This window comes from Sinocyclocheilus rhinocerous, unplaced genomic scaffold (genome assembly GCF_001515625.1).
Source record: "Sinocyclocheilus rhinocerous isolate Xijiao unplaced genomic scaffold, SAMN03320098_v1.1 scaffold3203, whole genome shotgun sequence".
Taxonomy (NCBI): Eukaryota; Metazoa; Chordata; class Actinopteri; order Cypriniformes; family Cyprinidae; genus Sinocyclocheilus; species Sinocyclocheilus rhinocerous.
Window position 1 is genome coordinate 8202 of NW_015666486.1, and position 12589 is coordinate 20790.

Here is a 12589-nt window from a genome sequence, read left to right on the forward strand (position 1 = left end):
TCTCTCTCTCTCTCTCTCTGTGTGTGTGTGAGACAAAGCGACAGCCAGCGCCTTCACACTAGAGTTTACGGTATGTCAAATACAGGTGTGCTGCGCATCCATTGAGATGAACTGAAAAATAGCACAGATCGCTTGAGGGAGAGTGAAACTCTGAAGCGCTCAGTCAGAGTGTTCGGCGAGTGAAAATATATCTGTGCTAAACTTATACTCAGCCTCCAACTCACACACTGGCGAGTAAAATCTGAGAATTTATTAGCCATTGGCTAATATTAGACATCATTTAGTCGCCCAGAGTGAAGATTTAGTCGCATATGCAAGTGATTTAGGCTCGCAATGTAGAGGGTTGCTTAGATTATAAAGCAATAAATATGAACATTAATTATTTGTAAACTTTAAGGTTCACTTCCCCCTCTCTTGACAAGAATATTATTCATTTAATAGCTTGAAATGTGAGTTTATTGGGCACATTACTGTTGTGCATGACTTGCATCTGCTGAAACACAACTACTTGGGATCATTCAGTTCAGTCTCTTTTTAGTAATATAGGTGAAGAATAAATACGTTTGTTAAAATATAGCTGGACAAATGTGATTGTGGGATTTATTGTTGTGGAACCAATTATGTATATCATGATCATATTAAATTTTTTTATGAGCTACGTTATATTTGCGTTTAAGATTTTTCTGAAAAGGTGAATTACATTAAAAGAAGTGTAGAGTACAATAGGTGTGTATGCTCTGAGCCTGCAGTTCCTCCATCCTGCCTCATGAGGTTCCTCCTCACCAGTGTTAGGGCTGATTTTCACTGACTGCACACACCTGGGTTACACATTCTGTTTAGTTTTATATTAAGTAGTTATGCATGTGTCTTGAGAAGCCGCAGCTGTTCAGTATTTTTTGACTGACTGATTTGTAGTCTGTTTTGATGCTACTGGCTAATTAAGCTCAAGGCCATGAATATGAGTACTACAAAGAATAAACTGAACCACTATGCCCTTGACCCCAGGCTGCTCCAAAGGGACTGATTAATTGCTTTGCTCTGTGGTTTTATTTGCCTGTTGACATTAATATTGGCTTGAATTTGCATAATATAACTTTAATACATTTTTAGCACAAGACATGGGTTAAATGGTGATATTTACATGTACATGCGGGGAAAAAAAACAAGAAACAATGAAAAATAGTACAAATCACTATATATATATATATATATATATATATATATATAAATATTTCAGCTTGTTCAATGCCTACAGAAAACCAGATAAAGACCTAGAGTCAAAGAAGAACAACAGTGCTTTTACTATCCCCATACTATCCATAAGAGGACAAAGAATGTCTTAACGCTTGACAATCTAGTTTCAACCCTTTCAGAATACTGTAAGTCAACAATTGTGCCTGGGAGAAGGTCAGTGTGGATCTGTACTTCAAAGGAACGCTCTTCTGTTACCCTCTGCATAATGAAGCTGTGATCTCAGAACATATATGATTCAGAGGATATCATGCAGCTTTTTACTATCCATTGCTGATGCAGATTCTTTTTCTGAGAAATGTGTCATCCAGTTTCAAAGTCAAATCTATCAATTTCTCCACATGATCTGAAATGTTATGATGTCAAGCAGAAAAATTAGATTTTTTTGTGTTTATTTATTTTTAGAAGTGATGGAAAGATTGACAAATACTTAATTTGTGGGATCCAGAACCTTCCTTTTTGAACACTAGGGGGAGGCATTTGTCCTCTTAAAGGGTTAGTTGACCCAAAAAAATGTAAATTCTGTCATCCTTACTCACCCTCTAGTTGTTCCAACTAATGATATGACTGAGACTGCAGTCATATCATTAGGTTAATAAAAGGCATTTTATTTTATATGGAGGTGTTGCCTCATGGGAACCGCCATGTCAAGATCACATTACCAGTCCAATACTACTCACTTTATCTTGGTAACACTCGTATTATTAGACACTTTCACACACGGAATATGGCCAGAATGACAAAAACAAAGCTTTTAAACCCCTTATGTTGGTGTTGTATTTATATCATCTTGTAGTTAGTCAGCTTGTTCTGATGAAACAATTTGCTTGTCCTGTGAATCCCTCACTTTTTGCCCTAGGGTTTGTTTGTTTGTTTTGGATTTGTGTACATATTAGTACCTAAAAGGTATATATTAGTATCCTCTGAAAAGATACTGCCTCAGTGACAGCTTTTATACCTTTTTTTCTGAGAGTGAGGGACAAATAAAGTACAAAGATATCCCTTTTTAGAGTGCTGCCAGTTAAAAGCTTTCTTTTTAAAGGCACACATCGGAAATGTGCTATTTTCTGAGACAGCAAAGGAAATGTGGTCTGCTGGTACAGTTCTGTGATTAAATACATCCTCTTAACCTCTATGTTTGTCTGGTTCGGCTCTGCATCATCGCACTCTAAGAGGAAATAATTGGTTGCCAGCTCTCCTCACTCACAGACATAAGCATCTACAGTAGGACGAAAATTAAAGTAGGGAAAATCATAGTCAACCCATCCTACCATAGCCATTTTCTTTTTCACTGTCTCCCCTCACAACAGAGAACAGCTATGCCCTGAAAACTAGGACAAATCGACACCTGCACAGCTTCTTTCCCCAGGCCAGAGCTCCTGCCAACATGGTCAATTCCCTTGCCATTCCTTTGTAACCAGGCAAACCTTTTTATTCACATTCCAGCTTTCAGTAATTTATGTTAAAGCATCTTGTTAAACTTTTTGTTTTCAATGCAAAATAATTCATTTTGCGCCCCTAAGCCATACCATAATGTCACTAAATTATGATAGCATGACCAAGCGAGATTTTATTCTTAAAGAAATATACCACAAGCTCACTTAACTGGTCAAACGTCAAAGGAACAAAAAGTGTGAAGTGTTCAGTTAAAGGTACACTCTAAAAAATGCTGGGTTAAATATAACCCAGCAATGGGTTAAAAAGGGACAAACCCAGCTATTGGGTTGTTTTGACCCAGCGGTTGGGTTCATTTTTTAGAGTATAATTGCAAAAAAACAGGTACTTTTTTTTTTAAAGGTCTAGCATAATTGTAATATTAATGCCAATATCGAATATCTTACATTTCAGATGCAGTGTTGCTGATTCCCCAGGCCAGAGCTCCTGCCAACATGGTCAATTCCCTTGCCATTCCTTTGTAACCAGGCAAACCTTTTTATTCACATTCCAGCTTTCAGTAATTTATGTTAAAGCATCTTGTTAAACTTTTTGTTTTCAATGCAAAATAATTCATTTTGCGCCCCTAAGCCATACCATAATGTCACTAAATTATGATAGCATGACCAAGCGAGATTTTATTCTTAAAGAAATATACCACAAGCTCACTTAACTGGTCAAACGTCAAAGGAACAAAAAGTGTGAAGTGTTCAGTTAAAGGTACACTCTAAAAAATGCTGGGTTAAATATAACCCAGCAATGGGTTAAAAAGGGACAAACCCAGCTATTGGGTTGTTTTGACCCAGCGGTTGGGTTCATTTTTTAGAGTATAATTGCAAAAAAACAGGTACTTTTTTTTTTAAAGGTCTAGCATAATTGTAATATTAATGCCAATATCGAATATCTTACATTTCAGATGCAGTGTTGCTGAATACTTTGTCTATTTAATGTAAAGAGTTCCAAACAAAGTCAAAGCAGTATCAACCTGTTCCTGATTGAATTAGTGTTTTTGAACAAATCGGTTGAATAATTCAATGACTCAACTCGTATAAACAGTCATTTGTTTTGTTTTTGAAAAAAAAAAGTGTTGAATGAATGATTCAAATGACTTACTCATAAAGATGATGACTTGACGCCAATGAAAAATCCTCGCCACAAATAACAGACTGACAGTCTATCTGAAACAAACACAGACAGGCATGTCCCAATGCAGAAATGTTTTTTTTTCCTCTCTCTTTTTTGTCCCCGCCTTGGCTCTTCTCAAGAACACCCTCAAATTTAGGTTCTCTCACACTTTCAGCAGTAATGAATGAACCCACAATATTTATGCTTGAGGGGTGCCCACCCACACACATAAAAGGAAAGAAGTCAAAGCATCTAACCTCTGTGTTTTTGACATTTCAGAAAATTAAAAGAGATTAAAACACATCATGGCTTTACAAGTAGTAAACACGTGTTGACAACTGGTGGTCTTTGATTCCAGAAGCCCACACATTTTCCTCAGTTTGTGACTTGCCAGAAAACTGCAACAAGAAAAAATTCTTCCCATCTTCACAACCAGTGAATGATCATGAGTTTTCCTCAATCATCTGCCTCCTCTTTGTTTAGGCCTAATCCCTCAGAGCTCTTTCCTGAATTTTCTATATCACCTCCCACAACTCTAAATACATCTCAACTGACATTTTGATAAGTTCGTCTTCTCTCTCAGCTGAAATTGCACTTTCATAGATTGAAAATGGACATTCAGTCATCCATTTCATTGTGAAAAAGCCCCAGATGCGTTTTCACATGGCTAATGTCCATATCCTCCTAATGGCCTTTCTGATAGCTTGAATCTGATTTAAGAGCCATGTGTTTCATATTTATGGAGAGAAAAACACAGAGGCAAAGGCGAGTGAATGATTTGCCGTTTTTTTCTTACAGTCTACTTAAAAGTGCGTTCAGCAGTTTGGTACTAATTTCAAATGTTTTACACATTACAAAATAAATTGCGTTTTTGTTAAGAATCTGTACTCATAATAATTTTCTATAAAATGTGTTTTTTAAATGATGCGAGTAGTGATTTTTCTTCTTCCCAAGTTTCTGAGTGCAAGTCCACACTCTGGCAAAACCAGTAACTGCAACATGAACACAGCCAAACGTTAATAAAGACACCTTTTACGAATCAATTTATAAATATTTTTATGAGAGTTAATCGATTAAGTGTATTTTACAAATAATTAAATATAATTAAATTAGAAGAATCTGAATAATGTGTGTTCCTTTATTTGTAATACCTATGTGTTTTTAGGCAGGATTTTGCTAATTAGTCCATAATCAGGGTCCATATTCTCAGCATTCACTAAAGATTTTAAGGCTAAAAGTTGCTTCTAACAGAAATTTTGGAGCAACTCTTAAAAATGAGTGGCATGTTGCTCCTAATTTTAGTAAGTTTGTAATTTAAGAGTAATTCAGTAAGACTGACTCAAAATAATCAGAAGCATACCTGTTGTTGTAATTCATGTAGTATACACAATTTCTACAGAGGGGGACCCAACCCCCCGCACCCGGAACACAGTTTCTACATAAGGGTCCACCCGGCCCGAACCCCAGAACCGCTTGCTTAGGGCCCCCAAAACTCTAAACAAGCCCCTGAGCATATGACTTACCTCACTGAGTCTGTAAGCATAAGAAAACAAGATGGTGTTATTGCAAGTATAAAAAATGCACAATGTAGTCGAAGCTAAGAAGACCCTTATATATGGCTTCAGGGTGCTGTCGAAAGAATAATTCATACATGTCTAGTGTGAATTCAGTAGAATACAGATCAATACAATACACAACATACAGTTCAAAAGCAGTTAAAGGATAGCTATATCATAGCTATAGAAGAATGATGTTTGTATGTACGTTTTGTGATTTTTTTCCTCCATTGTCAAGGGTATCAACAAACATACAGGCTCAACACAGTTTCATGTGGGTGAGCAGTGCAAATTCAGAAACTTGTTATTGTGTGTTTGATCACTGAAGATGCTGATGGAGTGTTGGTAAAGTACCAGGTGACCCCCAGCACCTTTAGGTTAAACACATCCTCTCTACAAACCTCATTAGCATCACCTTTAACAAGAGAGACTGTTGGCCTGATGGCCTACACAGCTGTTTACACATATAAATTTAGTGCAAGCAAATTAGCTTTAGTGTGCGAGTCAAAATATCACAATGCTCGTATTTGTGCAATGAATGAAAACACTGCCTTTGTATGCCATTTAAGTGAGGTATTTGGTTTAATGTTTTTTTCTTTGTCCTTGTGAAATATCCATTATTTTCTTGGCAAGCTTAAGAGGGAATGAAATGTGTATGCCCAGGGAAATTATGCTTTTCTTTTGTGTCTGTCGTTTACCACGGGGAACAACTCTTTTAATCCACCTTTGTTGAAGACAGAAGGGATTGAGATGAATAAAATTGAAACTGACTCTGGCATAAATAAATGAAAGCTCATCTGGGTCTGGGCACAACACAGGCTGAAAGGGAAAAAGACCTGATTCTGTTTGCTCTTTCTACCTTCTTAATAAACAGTTTGTCTATTATTGGAGGCTGTTAGAGAAGTGCATATTATTTTATATATTATTTTAATTCACAATACAGAAGCTATGAGACTGAATTATGTTTATGTAATATTTAAAGGAGAAGCATGTAATTTTGTTGATTTTTTAAAAATACTTTTCCTATGCCAGCTTAAAATGCAGAAATTAAGATGTTTGAGCATCCCAAGTCTCAACCATATCTCAGTATATGAATAAGTAGTTTCAAAGTGTAAGAAAATCATGTTATTCATGGTGCTTCATGGGCAGGCACTAAAGAGATCTTTTGGAGCAGTTACACTTGTCTCAATTTTCTGATTAGTGGAATCATGGGTAATGTAGTTGTCCCAACAGGAATTTCACTGTAAAAAAACATAATTTAAAAAAAAGTTGAAATAATGCACATTGCTTCATTGAAATCATATACTATTGATTAACAACCTTGTAGCTCACAGTAGGTCTGTCTTTCACTTTTCGAAGTTGTCATTAAAAATCAGTTCCCCTTGTGGAGAAAATGAACAGTTGCACTAGTGGTACCAAACAAAATTGCAGTCTGTTTAAGCCCTTTACAAAAATATGTTAAAACCATTCTTTGATGCTTTATATCCTGGTACTGAAATTTACGTGTCATGTTTTTACACTTGATTCCAAGGTATTTCCTGTAAGATAGTACCATTTTACATGTCCAAAAAATGTCCAACAACATTGGCTCAACAAGCTGAGCTTGGGGCGGGGCTAAACAGGGGTCTTTGAAAATAGTCATCATTTTAGCAGTTCTGTTTGGTGACGCCAGTGGAGCAGATATTACTTCATCACCACTTTGAATCTCTGCAGCTTTGCAGTGTCAGATAAAATAGTATACATGGCATAGGCCTATCACAGCCCATCTGAGAGCCATTCATTCTACCCCAGATTGTGTGTCAGATATTCACTGTGCTCTGAGAACAAAGAATCAACACTTCATCATCAAAGAGAATTCAGTCCCATGCTTTTACTCCAGCCTGCCTCTAGTCCCATGCTATTATGGCCAGAGATATTAAAGGTCAGAGAAGGTGCGGAAGGGGCACAACTACCAACAAATAAAGCAATGAGACTGAATGCGAATGTTCTCAGGAGTGAACCTCAATAAAAGGGCCCTGTGTATTGTCATGATGATTAACCTATTACAAAACATTTATGATTTAGAAAGCTCTTGGTTTAAAATGCACAGTTTAATAAAGAAAGCATGTGAGATTGCCTGTCATTAGCTTGTTTTTATTTAGTTGTAACATATATATATTTTGCTGTAGTAGATTTCGTGTTGTTGTATCAATTATGAGTGGATGCAGGTTAAAATTATATGCAGCAATGTTAATTGATGTGTTCATTAAAAATACTAGCAACTCAACAGTCAGTCTCATCAAACTTCACCAGTAAATAGAAGCACAGAGTATGAGAATGAGGCTTCCTGTCAGATGTATATTAACCACACCATGTCAGACAGTTTTGACATCCTGCAGCAATTGAACAGCATCACATTTAGCAAAGATAATAAATCATAACTGACACTTTTTTTAAATTGCCTTGTAGCTGTTATATTTATATTTTATACTTTTTTAAAACACTTAACACGATAACCATCTCAAGTTGTCCAGTCACAAGTTGTCCCCTGTGACCGCCTGTAATGGGATTTTGTCAAGGGAAGTGTCTCTGATTTTGTGATGCATCATTCACTACGTCACAAGTGGGCACTCTGTTGCTTCTTAGAAACAGTATTTTAATATACAGCAACGTCATGCAGAGGTTGCAAGGTCCGTTATGCAGAATAATGACTATTTTTATTCTATACTGTAATTTTCAGGAGGTCAGAACTGTGGAATTACTAACAGCTTCTTTTTGGTGTCTGTAAGTGGTGGGATAATGTAAACCTTATGTCTTTCTTTGAGGCCTTTGAATGAAAGAGTTTTGAGGTTAAAGGCTGTAGAGAGAGAGTGTGTGGAGATCGGAGGGGAAAACAGAGCCATAGGATTCTGGCTAAGATTCAGGAAAGACTATTATATAGGGGTATTATAAGAGCATTAGGTTAGGGCTCCTGTGCATTAGGCCGTATTGTAAAAGGCCAGTGGCAGCTGTTACTCTAAGGCCTGTCTTTATGCAGGAAGTAGGGATGTGGTCCATGATCATTTAAATAAGAATTGGCAGGAGAAGGGCAGGGGGTTCCCAAACTTTTTAATGCGAGGATCATTTTTATTTATACTACTCTTATAATTATTTTTAATTATACTACTCTTTTTAATAGAGTAGTATAATCAAGCTTGAGACCCACCAAAAGCTTGGTGGAGTGAAATATGAGAAAATAAACCACATATGTTCTCTTTAAGTTAACATTTTTATTTTCTTTATCATATTATAAAACATTGGGATCACTTTCAGATGATAAGAGGGCCTTAGATAGGAGGGCCCTTAGCTATTGTCTTGGACAAAAGGGGGCCCTGGAGTCAAGAGGGTAAGAACCATGGCAACTGGAATGTTTATGTTATGTCTCTATAACCTTAAACTAGACTGCTAAGCCCTGTCAGCTACCCATCTTATGTCCAATTAGGCTTTATCATTCTAATATCATCTCCAGTCTGCTGTCTCCGGCCCGCCACGGACATCCCTGTGCCCTCCCTTCGGACCGAGGGGGACGGTCGGACTTGAGTTTAGCGTGAATAATAGTCTAACTCATACAACTGCCTGCTGTTGCTTCTGATTGCTTTTAGATGGAAAAGCTGCCATATTACCCCTGGTCTAGGATCTGTTTTCTTCGTAATAATAGCATAAGCGAAATAGATTTGGCAAACAATCCAGTGTATCTGCCCTTCTGCTTTGGAAAGCGTCAAATTATTTTACAATGCATTTTCGCAGAGGCGAGCAATGTGGCCAATCACAGACATGTTTGTTGATTTCTAAAACGCAATGGCCAATCAGATGTTTTTATGTTGGAATCCACGCACTCACCGCTCCAGTCACCGTTTTTTGTCCAGTGCTGAGTTCTATCATGCTCGTAACTTCTTTCTAACAAAGACATTATTAAAAAAGTTTCATCGCTAAAATGTTCAAAAAAGCATCTATTATATAATATCCATTTCTGATGTTGCCAGTAATTAGAGATGCACCGAAACTGCCGAAAATTAGTTCACCGCTCAGGTTTCACTTTCACGTGGTGTGACGCTCTGCGTATTATCTCTATGCATGTGCGCTCCGCTCAGTCGCTCCACTCGTATACAGTGTTGCCAATTTAGCAATTTTGTTGCTAGATTTAGCAACTTTTCAGACTACCCTAGCAACTTGCTTTCCAAAAAGCACCTAGCACCTAGCTATTTTTAAAATGTATTTGGCAAATTTTAGCAACTTTTGAAAAGTGACTCAAATGATTAAAAAAGGCATGCATTTTTCCTCTTAACCACACACACAAAAAAGAAATTATTAAACAGCTAGCCTAGCCAGCCAAGCAGCACATCAGCTGTGGAGAGAGCTGCCCAGCAGTACACACACATCATGTGAATCAAGTTGCTAGTTGCACTTGTTCAATAATAATTGTTCATTTATGATACACCGTAATTGTTATTTTGTGCCTATAATGGTTAATCAGTTAGGTACACTGTTGATCTTATCTCAAAAATCAATCTATCTCATCTAAATGGAATGTGTAATTTAAAATACAGGTAAAATGCTAGTGAAAAATTAATACAGAAAATTCCTTCATATATTAACACATACACTGTGCCCTATTTTTATGGACTTTCCTTAAGAGTGTAGCATTTAACTTACTACCAATACACTGCTTAAAACTGTAATTGTTAATAAAGTGTAGTGTTACTAGTTATTTAGAAAATACATAAAATTTAATTTTTCAAAAATGTGTAACTTTTAAATAATTCTATGTAATAAAAATATGTTTTTATTACTTTTACAAATAATAATGTTTTATTTTTTACGAACAAATCTAAATTAACATATTACATATTTCTTTGCTGAGATTTGAGTAATTTCAGTGTGTATTCTAAGCAATGATACAGTTTTGTGTCATGGTTACATAATGACGTCATCATCCAGTGATGTCACACTGTCATTTAGCAACTTTTAGCAACAAATCGACCTGCCTTTAGCAACTTTACCTGAAAATTTGTTGGCAACACTGCTCGTATACCGTTCGTGCGAATCGGAACAGAAGTCCACTCAAAAATTGAGCCGACAGGAAACATCGATGTAGTACAGTATTGTTTATGTCTGCAATAGCCCTAATGTGCTGTAACAAGGTGTGGTATATGGGCAACTCTGGTAACGCTGCCCTCTCATTCATTGATCTGCTAACCGCTATGTTATGCTCGCGTGTTCTGATAATAATAGCTTTCTAGGACTAAAAATTATTTGGATAATTGGTAAAAAAAAAAAAAAATAAATATCTTAACCCTACTGTTAGACCTACCTGAAAAACTAAAAAGCAATTTATTTAATTCGAAGGCCTGTCGTTATTTTTTATTTGTGCTATCATTATTAATTTCTTTATTTGTTCTTATTTTATTACTGACTGCTTACTTGTCATTTTTTATTCAGTTCAAAGTTTGAAATCAAGCTATCTTGTGCTACTGCACCAAAATTACCCCACTGTAAAATTAAAAAAACACTGAGTGAGCAAAAATTTGTGAGATAGCTAGTTATAATGGTAATTAAATAATGTTTACATATGTATAAAAGCCTACATTAAAATCTGTCCTATAAATTGGTCTCTTCATTAGAAATTAGCCTTCTGATTGCCACCATTGATGGACAATTTTTTTTTTATAATATTAAAAATATCTGTATGACATTATATTCTGCAGTTCTTCCCTGTTGTACTGAATATCTATACTTTTCAAATTATCATATCGAAGTTAGAAATTCAAATATTGTGACAAAATTAATTTTGTAGGGTGCCACAAGTTTGTTAAAATTTCCAAAGGGTGCCGCGACTAAAAAAAGGTTGGGAAACTGCTGTATACAATAACATAGGCCTATTCAGAATTTAAATAAAACTTGTGTTTTTCATGCTTGACAAGCGGCCATGTACGACACAGAGATACAGTAGTTAACTACTATACTATATAGAAAAAGCAGGAAAGATCATTTCAGAAGCGCAGATGTGATTCTGCAACCGAGCCTGGTTCAAAAAGGATTTAGGTAAGGAAAAGGTTATTATTTGTTTTGGCTGCCACGCCAAATCATGCACACCTGCTTGCTATTCTGTTTAATTTAACAGTGTTTTTGTGAACATATATATGTTTTAATAACAAATAATTGTAACACCTTACAATAAGGTTAAATTAGTTAATGTCAGTTAATGTATTAAAGTGTATTAACGTCTTAGTTAATTATTGTAAAGTGTTACCTAAATAATGTATTTTCAGCGTTCACTTGAAAATATTAAAATATTAATATTAAAATATTTTTTATCCTAAAATCCTAAAAGCTACAAAAGTTATAGATTTCCTCCTTTTTTCTTTTGTTGTTTGATTAACAGACATCACAGCAGCTGGGTTATTAAAGTTGTTTTGGCATCTTTAAGAGCTCTACTATACTAGAAAAAGCAGGAAAGATCATTTCAGAAGCGCAGATGTGATTCTGCAACCGAGCCTGGTTCAAACGCAGGATTTAGGTAAGGAAAAGGTTATTATTTGTTTTGGCTGCCACGCCAAATCATGCACACCTGCTTGCTATTCTGTTTAATTTAACAGTGTTTTTGTGAACATATATATGTTTTAATAACAAATAATTGTAACACCTTACAATAAGGTTAAATTAGTTAATGTCAGTTAATGTATTAAAGTGTATTAACGTCTTAGTTAATTATTGTAAAGTGTTACCTAAATAATGTATTTTCAGCGTTCACTTGAAAATGAACCCCCCCCCGGTTCGATTCGACCCCCCTAAGAAATATAAAAGCCCCCCCAAGTCGTGTGTCCTGGCGCCGGGCCTGGCAGGACTCCTGCAGCTGGGCACAGGGCAGGATTCGTCATCCTTTACTCACACTGCATCAGAGACTCAGTCACACATCAGTCACACTGTCCTCTGAGGCTGTGTTCTTGTTTTTCTTGTGGGAGAAAAAGATGTCTCAACTTTACCATATACAGTGCATTCGGAAAGTATTCGGACCCCATTCACTTTTTTCAATTTTGTTATTTTGCAGCCCGATACTACAATTGTTTAAAGCGTTAGTTCACCCAAAAAAGCAAATTCTTTCATTATTTACTCACCCTCATGTCGTTCTAAACCAGAAAGCAATGTAATTACCACGATCAAGGTCCAGAAACTTCTTCTTCTTCTTTTTGTTCAATGGCCGTTCA